This window comes from Nesoenas mayeri, assembly GCF_963082525.1.
Source record: "Nesoenas mayeri genome assembly, chromosome: 1".
NCBI classification, from domain to species: Eukaryota; Metazoa; Chordata; class Aves; order Columbiformes; family Columbidae; genus Nesoenas; species Nesoenas mayeri.
This window is the reverse complement of record NC_137541.1, coordinates 87,809,870-87,824,161: the sequence shown is the minus strand read 5'-3', so window position 1 is coordinate 87,824,161 and position 14,292 is coordinate 87,809,870.

Sequence of the window (14,292 nt, the reverse complement as noted above, 5' to 3'; positions counted from 1 at the left end):
CATCCCACCACCTGCTAAATTTGAGCCGAGAATCCCCGCCAAGGGCAGACACAGCCCCCCTGTTCGGCAGGGGCCGAGGCGCCAGGGGATGTGGGACAGGGAGGGGAACGCTCCCTCCGCGCACCCGAGCAGAGAAAAACCTGCACCCTGGCGTCCTGCGCTGGCCCGACGGGGAAGGTGTTCGGGAGAAGCCCAAACCTCAGGCCCGGGCAAGGGGAGGGCGGCTGGTAGAAGCAGAGCGGGAGGGGACCCTGTCCGTCCAGCCGAAACCCTCAGGAGCAACCCGCCACCCGTCACCGCTGCCGCCGCGGGGAGGGGCCGGGGGGCGAGGCGGGAAAGGTTTCCCGCCTCCGCCTGTCCGGATCCTCTGAGAGGCCGCGGGCAGGCCTGGGGTCGCGTTGGTGCCGGCGGCGGAGCCGCCTGCAGGGGCTGCCATATAGGGGGCTGGGGGCGGCCCGCTGTCTGCTGCCCCTCGTTGTGCGTTTGAATAAAAGATGTGGGCGTGAGGGAGAAATCCCGAACTTGGCGGAGATCCTTAAATTTGCAGGAAGGGCCCCCCCGTGCCGAGCTTCTGGCAGGTCCCTGCCCCGTGGAGCTGTACCCTGCTCCCCGGAGCATCTGCTGGTGTGAAACCTGCCCGACAGCAGAAAAGGAGGGAAAGAACAAGGCCCACGTTATTTATCTTTAGTAATATTTTTTTGGTGGTGTGGTGAGTATTTTTACCCTTTTAACTATATTTCATAGTGCCAGGGAGCAGGGAGGGCTGGCAGAGGGTGAGGAGACAGACCCAGGCAGGTGTCATTGCCAAACACTCTGAGCTTTGCCTCTGTGCTGTCCCTCACTGCAGGTGTCTGCCCAAAATAACAGAATAAAAACACAATAAAAAGTCCTGAAAGCCCGAGAGGATGGATGCCTTGACACATTCAGATTGGATATAGCAAAACTTTATTCACATGGAGGGTTGTCAAGCACTGGAACAGGCTGCTCAGGAAGGTGGTGGAGTCACCATCCCTGGAGGTGTTTAAAAGACACGTAGGTGAGGTTCTCAGGGACATGGTTTAGTACCAGAGTTAGGTTATGGTTGGACTTGATGATTTTGAGGGCCTATTCCACCCCAAATGGTTCTATGATTCTATGTTACCCTGCTTTTGGGCAGTCACCGGTGAGCCTGTGCTGTTGTTACCTGATAACAAACACAAGCCAATTATGATTTTTCAATGGATACCAATGGGGAGAGCAGACATGATTATTGCAAAGCAGTCGATTTGCTTGTTAATTTTGCTACAGCCTACTTCGCAGTAAGTTGTTAGTATACTCCTATGCTTGGCAGGCTAGCAAAGTGGATAGAAAACACACTCAATCAGTAAGAGCCTTATTATTTTTCAAGTTAGCTGACCAGTGCCATTAATCTAATTTAATTAGTTCATTGACCATCAGTAAAGCAAACTATTGGTTATCAATGAAACTCCATTGTCAACAGGATAACGGTCTGTAAGATGAATTTTACTTACGTATACACTCTGGAAGATTAAAAAAATGTTAAGGCTGTTTTGCTGGATAGGTGTTTATTTACCCTTCACGCATGCAGAAAAAGGGGAAGTAGCAATGCTACAGACAAATTCATTACTTCTGGCTCCAGCAGGTACAAAAACCAAGTTTAAAGACCACGTTTTGTGATTAAATATCTTGTTGCCAGAGAGGAACAGATTTTTGCTTGCTAAAATGGACTAGGAAATCTAAGCTATTAATGTACTGTTAAAATAAATATAAGAATATTTAATAAGCTCCAGAGGAACAGAAGCAGAAGTGGTTATCATGTCAATAGTGGAAATACGTGCTTGGCATTGGTATTGTTAATATTGGATACAGTCAGTGGAGGACAGTTGGGTAGTAAATGCCAATTAACATATTTTTATGAAGAATCTCTATTGTCAGACATTGGCATTTTAAGTACGTTGCAGATTTCAAATATCAATAAAAGGTTTGATTTCTTATTAGCTGAAGATTGATTTACAAGTTGTCATTTTACACTATGACATTAAATGAATTAATACAGACTAAATTCTAAAAATCCCAGAATAAATGTTAACTTTACCAATTACGATCTTTAAAACCAAACTGCATTAAAAAACCAAAAACAAATAAACAAACAAAAAGAAGCTTTGGCTCAATTCACAGGTTTGGTGCAGAATCACAAGGAGAAACATTATGTATAGCCTCTGCTATATATGAAACCAGAGTCGCAATGGTCTGTTAATCTGAAAAAAAAATCACTGTCACTTATACACCTGGATATAATAGATTATAACTGCCCTGAAGCTAATTTGGAAACTAGGAGTGCGGTATGATGCATTTCAAAAAACATCCTCATTTCACCATTTGTCATGACCCTTGTAGTCCATGTAATGCTCTTCTCCCTCTTTAAAGCTTTCTACCTGCATCTCCATCTAAGTTAAAAAACCGCTGGATAACTGCAATTCACGCATGGCTGTGCCATGGATTTCTTTCTTTCTTCTGCATTTTGAGGTATTTGTTTGATCTTGTTTCTACTGCCAAAGCCTTTTTAACATTTCTGCTTGAAGAATACCCGGACAGTCCAATGGTGCACAGGGTTGCAAAGCTTCCACAAAATGTTCAGCAGCCTGTTTAGTCATTATCTTGTACATCTGCTGGTGCTAACTGGAAGAGCTGACCTCTTTTCCGGGTGGACCATTATGATCCCATCTCTTCTTTTTGGTGCAGCTTGGTGCAAATCAGCAGTCATTGCTACAGGTAACTGAAGGTGGTACTCCGGTAAGAAAGCTGTGTCCATGAGGCTGTGCAAGCAATGCTTGATGGCTTTAGAGGTCCAGCATGTCTGTGTACAGTCACGCTCTGTAACTGCATCTGCTTCAAGCACATGATGTTGCAGCTTCACATAGACTCCCAAAAAAAGTGTATAGAGGCACTTCATCAAGTTATTTTGGTCCAAAAGAGTCTTTACTGTCTAATACAGAATAGCTGTAATACATCTGCCTTTGTGAGTCTTCCTAGGTATTCCTCAGTTTTTGTAAAAGACAATGTGATTAAAGAGTTTTAAGGTGTCAGTACACAGGAGTTTGTCTAGCTGGTTACCCAGCTATTACACTCCAAACCCAGTGTCTCACCCATAACCTTTCTCAAGGACTTTCTCCTTCACTAAGGCTCAGCCTGGTTTGAAGATCTTTCTTTCAAAGGGATGGTGTAGCACTTTCTCCTCAGATTAATTACCAAGTGATACTCTTCAGAAAGGCATCCAAGCCTTTTTGAAATTATTGCAATAGATCTCAAGGCTAAAACAGACAATTGCACATTCTATTCTTACTGCCCGAATAATGTAGTTTATACACTTTCACCTCCTTATGTCCACTGAGCCTAATAACTTGGGCCTGACTGAAATGTGTAATACAGAAGGGCATCCAGATCACATCCACAGGTGTCAAGGAAAGAAGAATCTTATCATGTATCACTTTGCTTGCTGATTAAGCCTTTTCATTGTTAAAAAAGTATACCTTATTTTTCAGTCTGGATTTGTCAGGGTTCCGTTTCTGGCTATTGATTTCTTATTATGCTTTCTCTACCAGAATAAAAAGCTTTTGAGAACTCTGAAGTTCCTCCCAGTGAAGGTACTTAACGTACTCTGTAATCACCTCATCCCTTCAGACTTTTTTGTAAAAGCTTAAATGAATGGTGCATCTTCATTTTCTCATTACATGCTATTTTCTTTTTCAAATATTCTTGAATCTCAAATTTTTCAGTGTGGTGATTTCATCAGGAGCTAGATATACATATTTTTTTTTCCTGATAATCCCACATGCAACTTTAGGTATATGAGCTTTTTAATTAATCTAGACCAAAAGCACACTGGATTTTTACATATACTTGGGCTTTCTACACACTTCTAAATGCTGATGACATCAAGAACAGTGCATTCCCACTGCTATGTTCAAGACAGCCACCCTTATGGGCAGGCTCCTTTTGGTCCATCTCGCAATAGTTGTCTCTTTTCTGTGGGGCCCTTGAAATAAACTTTGGCACACAGATATTGCTAGAGCAATGTGGTCTTTCTGGCCAGCCACAAGGAATAATCAAGACATGAAAACTGTTTGACGCTGAGCATGGCACAGTAGGTTTTACCTGTGAGAAGTAGTTGAGGTGGCCCTTCTCCAGTGTTTCAAGTTTTCTTGCTTCTAGGGACTTTTCCTCAGCCCCCTTAAATTTCCTAGTTATGCCTTTACAGAGAAAAATGGGTAACTTTTACGATGATCTAATTTACTCTGTGATCCCTGTTCACAGTGTTGCTGTAAATGAGGGAAGGGAAAGAAGAAAGTGTCACACATAACATGCACCACGATAGACTGCAAATTGGGCAGGTTCCACCGCAGGACAGAGACCCCAGCTGGGATCTCCTCCAGCTGCCTGTCGTGTCAGTGTCTCTGTGCTTGGATTTGGGCTGCAGGAACAGCAGGGAGCGGGCAGATTCGCTGTGCTCTGAAATCTCTGCTGGGCATCAGGGCATGGGCTGCTGGTGGCAGAGATGCCAAGGGGAAAGCTTGCCCATCTAGTGGAAAAGCAGCTGGGAAGTGGCCACTGGGCAGATCTGGGTGACATCCCAGTATAGGGACCAAATCTGCATTTTGCTCTTGTCGCCCTTTCAGAGGGGAAGGTGTTTTGGACAGGAATGTCACAGGTGACTGCTGGGTGGAGTGAATGCAGTATATATCTGTGATTTTTGTCATGTGTCACTTCCCTGCAGCTCTTGGCCTAGGACACCCTGGGCAGAGTGAGATCTGAGCCCAGTACTTACTCCTCAGTGGCATCCTTTGCTTGGAAAGGAAGGAGTTTATGATCAGCTGATCGATGGGATTGATGCTTGTTTTGCAGAATTTAAATCTGCTGGCTCTGTTGGTCTGTGCCTCTTGCCACCACAAGATGGTATCTTTAGCAATAGTTTGCCCTCACTTGCTCTGTGAAGTCCAATTTAATATTCCGACTGCTGAGTATTTACAAAGCCTGCACTTTTATGACAAATAATACAGTGCAAGGTTGCTGGTGCAGGCTGCCTACTACTGGGTGCCAGAGCAAAAGGATTAGGACGTGTATTCATGCAAGTATTCAGCTCACCACCTCTCCTCACATTCTTGGGTCCTTTGCAACCGCTCTTTCTCTTACAAGTCAAAATTTCTGAATATCACTTTACGGGAATGGCTTGATGCATCTATTTCAAGAAAAGGACTTAGGTTTCTTCTGTAAAGATTGCTCAAATGGGAGTAATGCCGTGTTCAGCTATGACAACAGAACAACCAGAGCACAGCCCTGATACCATCTGGAATGTTCTCCTAGACCCAGCATGTCTAGCGTTCCATTCCTGTCTTCAGGCAGATTGGTTAATACACTGGAGGTCTGCGTGGGCCTCACTACAGACAGATACATAGTACAGGGTTTAAAAAAACCCAGTGTCTCCCTTTCCTTCTCCGTCCAGCACTCCTGCAGTGCATTGCATGGTGGAAGAACTACAGGTGATGGAGTTAAGACCAAGTGTATGAATCCCATTCATTATTCACTTGGGAGTGGAAAAATAAACCTGCCTGCATAAAGATCAGTGCAAGGACTCAAAGTAATGGTGGGGCTCACATTTGTATCACAGCACAATTTACTTGGATGTCATGTTATTTGCCATTGTGTTTGTACTTGGCTACTGTGAGCTGTCTCACTAACAAAAGGATGTTGCCAGTTGTATGTGCTTGAACCAGAGCAGTCAGCAGGAGAAATTGTCTGGTATGTCTGGGGAATGAAGATCTGTGTCTGCATCAGATTTAAGTTTTAAAAAAATTGCTTTCCCAAAAGCAAGTTGCCCTCACTTCCACCTTTGTAGCAGTGCTCAGGGTGAGATTAATGCAGCAGTGCCCACTCTTGATTATTTCATGATGCTGGCATAAAGTGCTGGAACCTCTGCCAGATTGGGAGATATACCAAGCTTTCTTTTGCATTTAAGGGTGTTTATAATCATTCTGGAAGAAAAGGGAAGGCAGAGGCTTGGAAATACTAAACTGTGAGTGACCCAAAGAAAGGTTCAAGATAAAAAAAAAACACGCAACACCTGAAGACATGGAAAAAGATCCTCAAACTTATTATTTAGAAGCAATCTCATAATTCTTGCAGCCTGACTCAGAGCTTTTGAAAAATTTGGATTGACAAGCAGCTAAAATCTAAACTATAGTCTGTTCTCAACAAGAGCCTGTTGAAATCCCACGGTGTCCACAGAGATTACCAGACCCTCTCACCAGGCACGTTTGTTCCCCTGCAGGAAGGAGGCTCCTCAAGGTCACAATTCACGTCCCACATCATGAAATCGCCACCATCCCTGCTGGCTCCTGAAACAGGGGACTCAGCACATCCCAGTGAGTCAGTGGCATCAGGTGTTACATGTGCCAGCGGGGAAAGGATGTTCAGCGTTTGGGAGACACACTGTGAGTGTCACCATTTTGGAAGTTAGTTGCGTGCTATTATTGAAAGCAAATAATGACTTTCAAATTTGGGGCTGACTAGCCTGTATATGCCTTGAACACAGGATGCAGCAGCCAACAGAGAGGTGAGGAAGATGATACCAGCACCAGAGTACAGCCGGACACATCAGTGCCCTTTCCCAACAGCTCAAACTGACAGAGAAGTTTTTGCTGCAGGGGTAAAATATGGACATGGACATCTGATGCAGCCAGCAAGCATCTGGCACTGAAAATAACCTGTTCAGAGGGAACATCTCCAGGGCTGTGCACTGTGCTCTCTGAAAGGTTGATGAGTTTTCCCCATAGACTTCTGCCCTATTAAGAAACAGCATGAGCAGGAACTTAAAGAAATCAGAGACAGTATATAGAAAGTTTTCCTTAGACTACACACCTGGGAAAGCAGTATTTGTGTATTATTTAAGTTAATAAAAAAATCAATTCAGCAATGTCTCCTGGATGTGGCACTAATTTTTTCCCTGTTGTCTCTGATCTCATCAAATTGTGCTTCACAAGAAAGCAGTTAATCCCACAAACTGATGACTGGTGGGTAATTGAAAGATTCTGGGGATTCTTTTCCTGGGGGAAACTTCCAGTTCAGCTAAAAAAATATCTAATGAGATCCTAAAAACCTAGCTTTGCTGTGATACAAGTAGGAATACAGTGTCTGAGTTTACAGGAGCTTAGCATAAGGTTTTAGCAGACTATAGTATTGGTTTGTTACAGATGGCTGTCCAAGTAACACTGGTTCTAAGATTTGAGCATGCTAACAGCAATAACATATGGATTCTTTGAAATTATTTGCCTGCCTAAGTGCACAAAATGCATAACTATGTACCAGTGTAGATCTAAGAGTATACTTGCAAAAATGCCAGAGAACTATCAAGGAAATCCCTTGACGTAAACATTAATCAGTATAGAAATAACCTGCAGACATAAAGCAGCTCAAGTATAATAATAATGGGATATGTACCCAACTCAAGGACAAGACAAGCCATATACAAATATGGGCAAAACAGAATATAAGTGCATGCAACAGATGGTATCTTCAGAGATTATCTCTGTGAAGGTACTGATGATCTTTACTTATTTTGCTGTGTAAGAATCACAAAGGACTGCACAAAGGATTTGATTTGTGGACTGTATCACTCTGCTATTTTAGTATCATATTCTTTACTTTGAGGGTCACAGATCCTTGGAACAGGCTGCCCAGAGGTTGTGGTGTCTCCTTCTCTGGACACATTCAAAACCCACCTGGACACATTCCTGTCTGATCTGCTCTGGGTGAACCTGCTTTAGCAGGTGGGTTGGACTCAATCATCTCCAGGGGTCCTTTCCAACCCCAACCAGTCTGTGATTCTGTGATTTCTTGTTCCGCATTTCTTGTTCAATATCAAATCTTTAGATAAAAGTGATTGGCGTCCTATGTTGGCAGCACTGTGTTTCAACACATTGCAATTTGTTTCTGATTCAGCCACAGCAAATCCAGTGGTGGAAGCTAATTCAATAACCATGTTAGAAAACTTAATAGCAAGTATTTTGATGATTTTCTATTTATCATTACCCAACTAGCACAGCAAACGTGAACCAATTATGCCCATCCATGCAGATAAAAAAGGCTTTTTTTTCTGATCCAATGGCTTTTAACACTTGCCCTGCACTAGAAACAGACAATAGCACAACGGAAAGGTCTTTTGTAAATTCAGCCCTAGATGTAGAGCTCCCACAGGAGCTCCAGAATGTAGGACACGAAGGGACCTCCTATGTCCTCGATTCAGGTACCTGAAAATGCAGACAAGCACATAACATCATCCTTTTCTTCAGCAGATCAACAGGTATTCTACTTCTAGGACCTTGTTGTCAGATATTATTCAGATATTGCAGGTATCCATTTGTGTGGGTTTCTTTTTGCCAGGGTTGTCCTCCAGGAAAAACAGTTTTTTTCCTTTCCAGGATGATAACCCACTTGATGTGTTGTGGACAGCAGTTGTCCCCTCTGTGAGTCTTCCATTTTGCCAGGCTAAACTCTTTTTCTCGTCTCTCTTGACACCAACTCTCCATTTCCTGGTAAGCCAAAATACTCTTGTCTTATATCTGTTCCACTGCGACAAACCATTCTAAATACAGGTGACCAGAATCATGCACCATAACTTAGATGTGTTCATCCTGCTTTCTACAACACTGATAAAATGTTTCATCATAAATACCCTTTCAAGGCATGTGCGCTTTGCCAACACCACGAGGCTCTCTGGCAAAACTTGTTCTGCACACTGACAGTCTCTGTTGATTCAGTGACTGGATTAATTCCTGAGAACATCCCCCACTCCCTGTTTGTCAAGGGCTATTAAATCCAAAGGCATCACCTATGGCTCAGCAAGCTGCAGATCATTTCAGGGCACATCCATGAAGTATCAATTCATACCTATTTTTCTACTCTTCTGTTGGAATCTGCTTTTGGTCAGTGTTGAGCCAAGATGCTGGGTTAGGCAGACTTTAGTTTTGACCCAACACAGCCATTCTTTTATTTTCACTTGCCTTTTTCTTCACCTTGCATTGGTGACCTGTGTCATTATGGCTGACTATATGTTCAGGTCTTTCTCACTGTTAATGATTTCAGACTGACAACATCCCAGATTATAGTGAAAGGTTTTATTCCTAGTCCTTGGAGGAACAAGTTTGCCTTTTGACTTTTAAAATTTCTTTTGTCTTCTGCTGTTCCAGGCCTCAACATTATCTGATCCTTCATTTTCTTTATTGACAATTCCTTCTAACTTTCTTCTGCTGCAAACTCTTCTTACCATTAAAGATGATTTGTCCTCGTACCAGGATTTAATGACATTCGGTAAAACATCTTGAATTTTCCTTCTCCATTTTATACTTCATTGTTTCTCCTTTAATCCATTTCCTTATCCACTGTGCAGCTCTTGTGCTCAACTTAATATTTTCAAGGCAAATTAATCAAGATGCAGTATTGCATACATTGCTGAAGTTCAATTACATGAGATGTACCATACATCCTTCATCTAGAGAAGGATGATTACCCCGAAAACTTTTGTCTTTGGTATCCTAAGTACAGGGTGTTTCAAAAAGATGAACCCAATTTCAAAGCTATTATAATTCAAATTGGGTCCCTCCTTTTGAAACACACTGTAATTCTCCATCTTCAGTGACTCTTTTCTTCGGAATACATTCTGGGGCCTCACAGATGGTTCAAGTGAAGCCAGAAACTTTGTAGAGGGATTCGCAGGAATGCTGGGCACAATGCAGACACTAGTCATGGATGGGTCTATCTGTCCACATGAGAAATCTTCCTGCACCTCACCTCATGGAGCCTGTGCACAGGCCTCTGTCGCAGGTGATGCAGCAGACCGCTGGCATCCACTTGTAGTCTTTGTGGCTTCCTCCACTGATTTCCTTGCTGAAGCTTCAGCACGGCTTGGTAGAGATGGGCATGCAGACATACGCAGCACCAGCTTGTGGAAGAAATTACTTGGGGACATTCTTCCTTTTTGGTAACCGTATCATAATGTGGTTCACGTGAAACTTCTGTGTGATCCCAAACCAACACATAACACTATTTCCTCAGTCATGCAGCAGCTCATCCTTTCTGGTTTATGAGGTAACAGACAGACATCATAGCTGTTGCCAATAACTACTTGTACACTGGAAACCATGCAATCTGTTTCTGATTCAGCCACAGCAAATCCAGTGGTGGGAGCTAATTCAATAACCATGTTAGAAAACTTAATAGCAAGTATTTTGATGATTTTCTATTTATCATTACCCAACCAGTGAGACACAATACTTTTTTCTTCTTCCTTCCCTGAATTTTTACCTCTAAATAGTTTGGCTATATGAGTGACTGCTCTTCTCAAACATTTTCACATGGGAGTTTGCTCAGTGTGAAATATTGTTGTAAAAGACACTTGCTCTTCACATAAAACCCAGGACATCACCACCAACGTTCACACATCCCACATGTGAAATGGAACAAATAATGTAATGTTTCCTTTCCAAAGCCCACGGAATGCCTATGGCTATGCACTGAGAGAAGCCAACTCCCAGAGCTACAAGATAAAGACTAAAAATAACCCATTAAAGATTAATTTCAGCATTTTGAAATACAGCCAATTAATATGCACAGGAAAGGCACGTGGTCTCCAGGAAGGAGCACACACAATCACAGAGTCCACAAGGGAAGGGAGAGGGGCGGGTGACACGCAGGCAGAGTGCCAAAGGAGAAATAAAAGGATATTTGCTATATATCCTCAGATAGAGGACATGCAAAGAAAGTGTGTTTCAGAAGAGGTAGAACCAGAGGTGGAACAATTCACCACTGAAGAGGCAGAAACAATGCAGTGCAACGACAAAGGACAGAATCCCATTTGGAAAGCAAGCAGAACAGTAACAAAGCCTTCAGTATTGGCCAAAACGTTATACACAAATTAGAGACCTTGAGCAGGAGACAAGGTTTTGTGCATCAGGGCTCAGTGGCTGATGCCGTGTGACATGCACAGACACAGCAAACATGCTTTGATGCAGGAAGTGAACTTCAATGAGGGGGCTGAGCACACCACAGGAAGACGGATGGATGGATGGATGCAGAAGTGGCACTGTGGTAGGAGGCTGGGTGCACCACGAACATGAAGTGCTTGTGTGGAAAGCTGGGGAACAACAGCAGAATTTGAAACTGGATCTCCAGATGGATGGCATGCCAGGATGGCAGGTTTGTACTTTGTGTCGTGTTGCACTGAGTCATAGAATCACAGAACGTTTGGGATTGGAAGGGACCTCAAAAGATCAACTACTCCAATCCCCTTGCTGGAGCAGGAACATGTAGATGAGGCTACACAGGAAGGCGTCCAGGCAGGTTTTCAATGTCTCCAGAGAAGGAGACTCCACAACCTCCCTGGGCAGCCTGTTCCAGTGCTCTGTCACCCTCACTGAGACGAAGTTTCTTCTCAAATTTAAATGAAACCTCCTGTGTTTCACTTTGCACTCATTGCCCCTTGTCCTATCATTGGTTGTCACTGAGAAGAGCCTGGCTCCATCCTCATGACACTCACCCTTTACATCTTTATAAACATGAATGAGGTCACCCCTCTGTCTCCTCCATGCTCAAGAGCCCCAGCTCCCTCAGCCTTTCCTCATGCGGGAGATGCTCCACTCCCTTAACCATCTTTGTTACCCTGTGCTGGACTCTCTCCAGCAGTTCCCTGTCCTTGAACTGAGGGGCCCAGAACTGGACACAATATTCCAGATGCGTCAGTCATGGCACTTTGGAAGCAATTTTCTCTTATGAAGTAATACTGAAGGAGGTCTCTGCATCCTGAGGCAGAAGCACCCTGTGAAGGTTGGGCATTGGATATAAAACACTGAAACGGGACACACAGGATGGCAGTCATGGCACGCCATGAGAAGGTACCACTTATAAACAATATGCGTGATGTCAGACAGTAGGGATTATCTACAGTAAACGTCAATCAGAGAGCAAATCTGGTTATTCACTTGCTGTACTGCAAAACAGAGAGCTATAGCAGCAATTACAGTGACTAAAGGTGCAGGGGGAAAATAGGCGCAGTCCTCACATGGATTTCCCTGTGAACAACATTTAAACAATTACAAACTTCTTCCTTTTCACAGAGGGCAGAGGGATGGACAGACTTAGCTGGCCGACTCACTGGCTATTTAGTCTCAAGAAAAGCCGAGGTTTTAAGGTGGTGTCTTAAGAAACATATGTTTATTTAGCAGCACTTCTTGTCTGCTTCCCCCTTTATCCTCACCACTAAGAATCTCTGAACTTCTTAGCCACTTTCACACAAATTTAACAAAAGGGTAGAAAACTCAAATTTTTGTGAGATTGGGTGGCTTTTACAACAGCACACTGAAACAGGCTCCAACTGTTGTACTTTTAGCTACATCTTGAGAAAAATTTGAGCACTACAGTGACCTGTAGAAGCAAGCAAAGGGCACAGGGGTTTAATTTTGCAAGAGGGGGTCTTGATGCATGTTTAATTTGACAAAGTCCCTCATCGAGCTGCAGGGGAAAGAAAAGCTGCAGCACCACCAAGCCTATGAAACAGGATCAGCTTCACAGTCCAGGGCTATAGGAGGCTGTAGTGGAGGCAAAGGACACAAAATGCATATTTTTCACTTAAAGACATTCTTTATTCAATCTTTTTTATATACAATATTATTTTAATCTGTAAAAAGTACATATGCAGGATTCCAGGTCAGAGGCAGAAGGTTTCCACATCAGAAGACTGACTTTTGCCCTTTTATTATTTTGGAGAAAAAATAATCTGTCAGTTTTAGACAAAGCAAGAATAAAGGCAGAATGCAAATCCCAACTTCCACCAAGCGATTAGGATTAAAGGCAACAATTCACCATAACAAGTCAGGCTGTCTCCTTCAACTTGGGTGGTTCCCAGCTTTTCTGAGCCATTACAGAGCAGTTTGTTAGAAAGGGGCCGACAGCTGAAGCAGCTCGTGCTTATCATCTCTGCTACAGCTGTACGCACATAACTTGCGAAAGAGCTTGGGTTTCCTCTTTGGCAACTCAAACTCAAGTCAGAAGACTGTTTCTCAAAATTCAAGGAGTGAAAGAGGGATGTCTTATCAGGATGAACAGATCTCTGAACTACCGTGTGGATCAAGAGCTTGCTTTCATTCTTTTCTGGTAACAAGAAGCCCATTTCTTATTTGACCCCTTAAAAACATGGACTAGACTTACTAGTGTACAGAACAGGTTCCATTTGCTAAAAGCCTGTTACTACAGCCCTGAGATGTAAACTACCTCACCATTTTCTGTGGATACCAGTTTACATTGTTGATCTTTCAATTTTAATGCTATTAACCATTTCTCCATTCAAACTAAGGAGGGTCATGTTATGAAGGTTTGCAGTATTATTTCCTCAGCAACAGAAGAGAGGATCACAAATACCAGCCTGACAGCCTGATTTGCTGTAAATCTACACAGAGGGTAGACCTTTAATTCTATAGGATGGCATTATGACGAGTATGTAATTATTCTCACTCTTCAGAACCTGGATATTCAACACCCAAATCTCATAAAATGCTGTGTGAGAATGTGTCAGTGACTGGGAGGCAGAAGACAGCCACCCACAACTTTGGAGTATGGAGCTAAAGGAGCTTCAAAGGTGTGGACTGGCACAGGGGACTACCTGCTCTTTCCTTTACTCCAGGGTACTTACTATTGTCCATACTTTTCTTAAGCATTCAGTATTACGGACCACACTGTGCAGCAAAATGAATACCCAGGATATCGTTGGAGGGTTTTGGTTTAGTTTAGGGGACAAAACTAAGAAGTTGACTTCTTGACTGCAGGAGACACACAGCCCCAGGGTGGTCAACAGAAGCTGCCAAAACTGGCTGCTTTGAAATGTCAAGCTGTAAGTGTTAGAAAAAAAAAAAATGTCCTGCTGGTAGATCCTGACCAACAGGCAAGCTTGAGGCTTGGATAAGGAAAAGAACTGAACATCCTTGTTTTGACTGCATGCAAACAGGAAATAGACAACTCTGGGATTTCCAGGCTCTTGCCCAAATCTAGTGTGCCAAAAATGTACATGATTTTCTGTTCTTTATTTCATCCTGTAAGAGGAGAGGATATTGTAGAGATTGCTAAAATGGGACAGCTACTTAAAGAAAATGAGGATTGTTTCATTAGAGAATACAGTGCAAGACTCAGAAACAACTAGGACTAAAAAGTCATTTTGTGCTTAAATTTACACTCGATCTTCATGAAAGTATG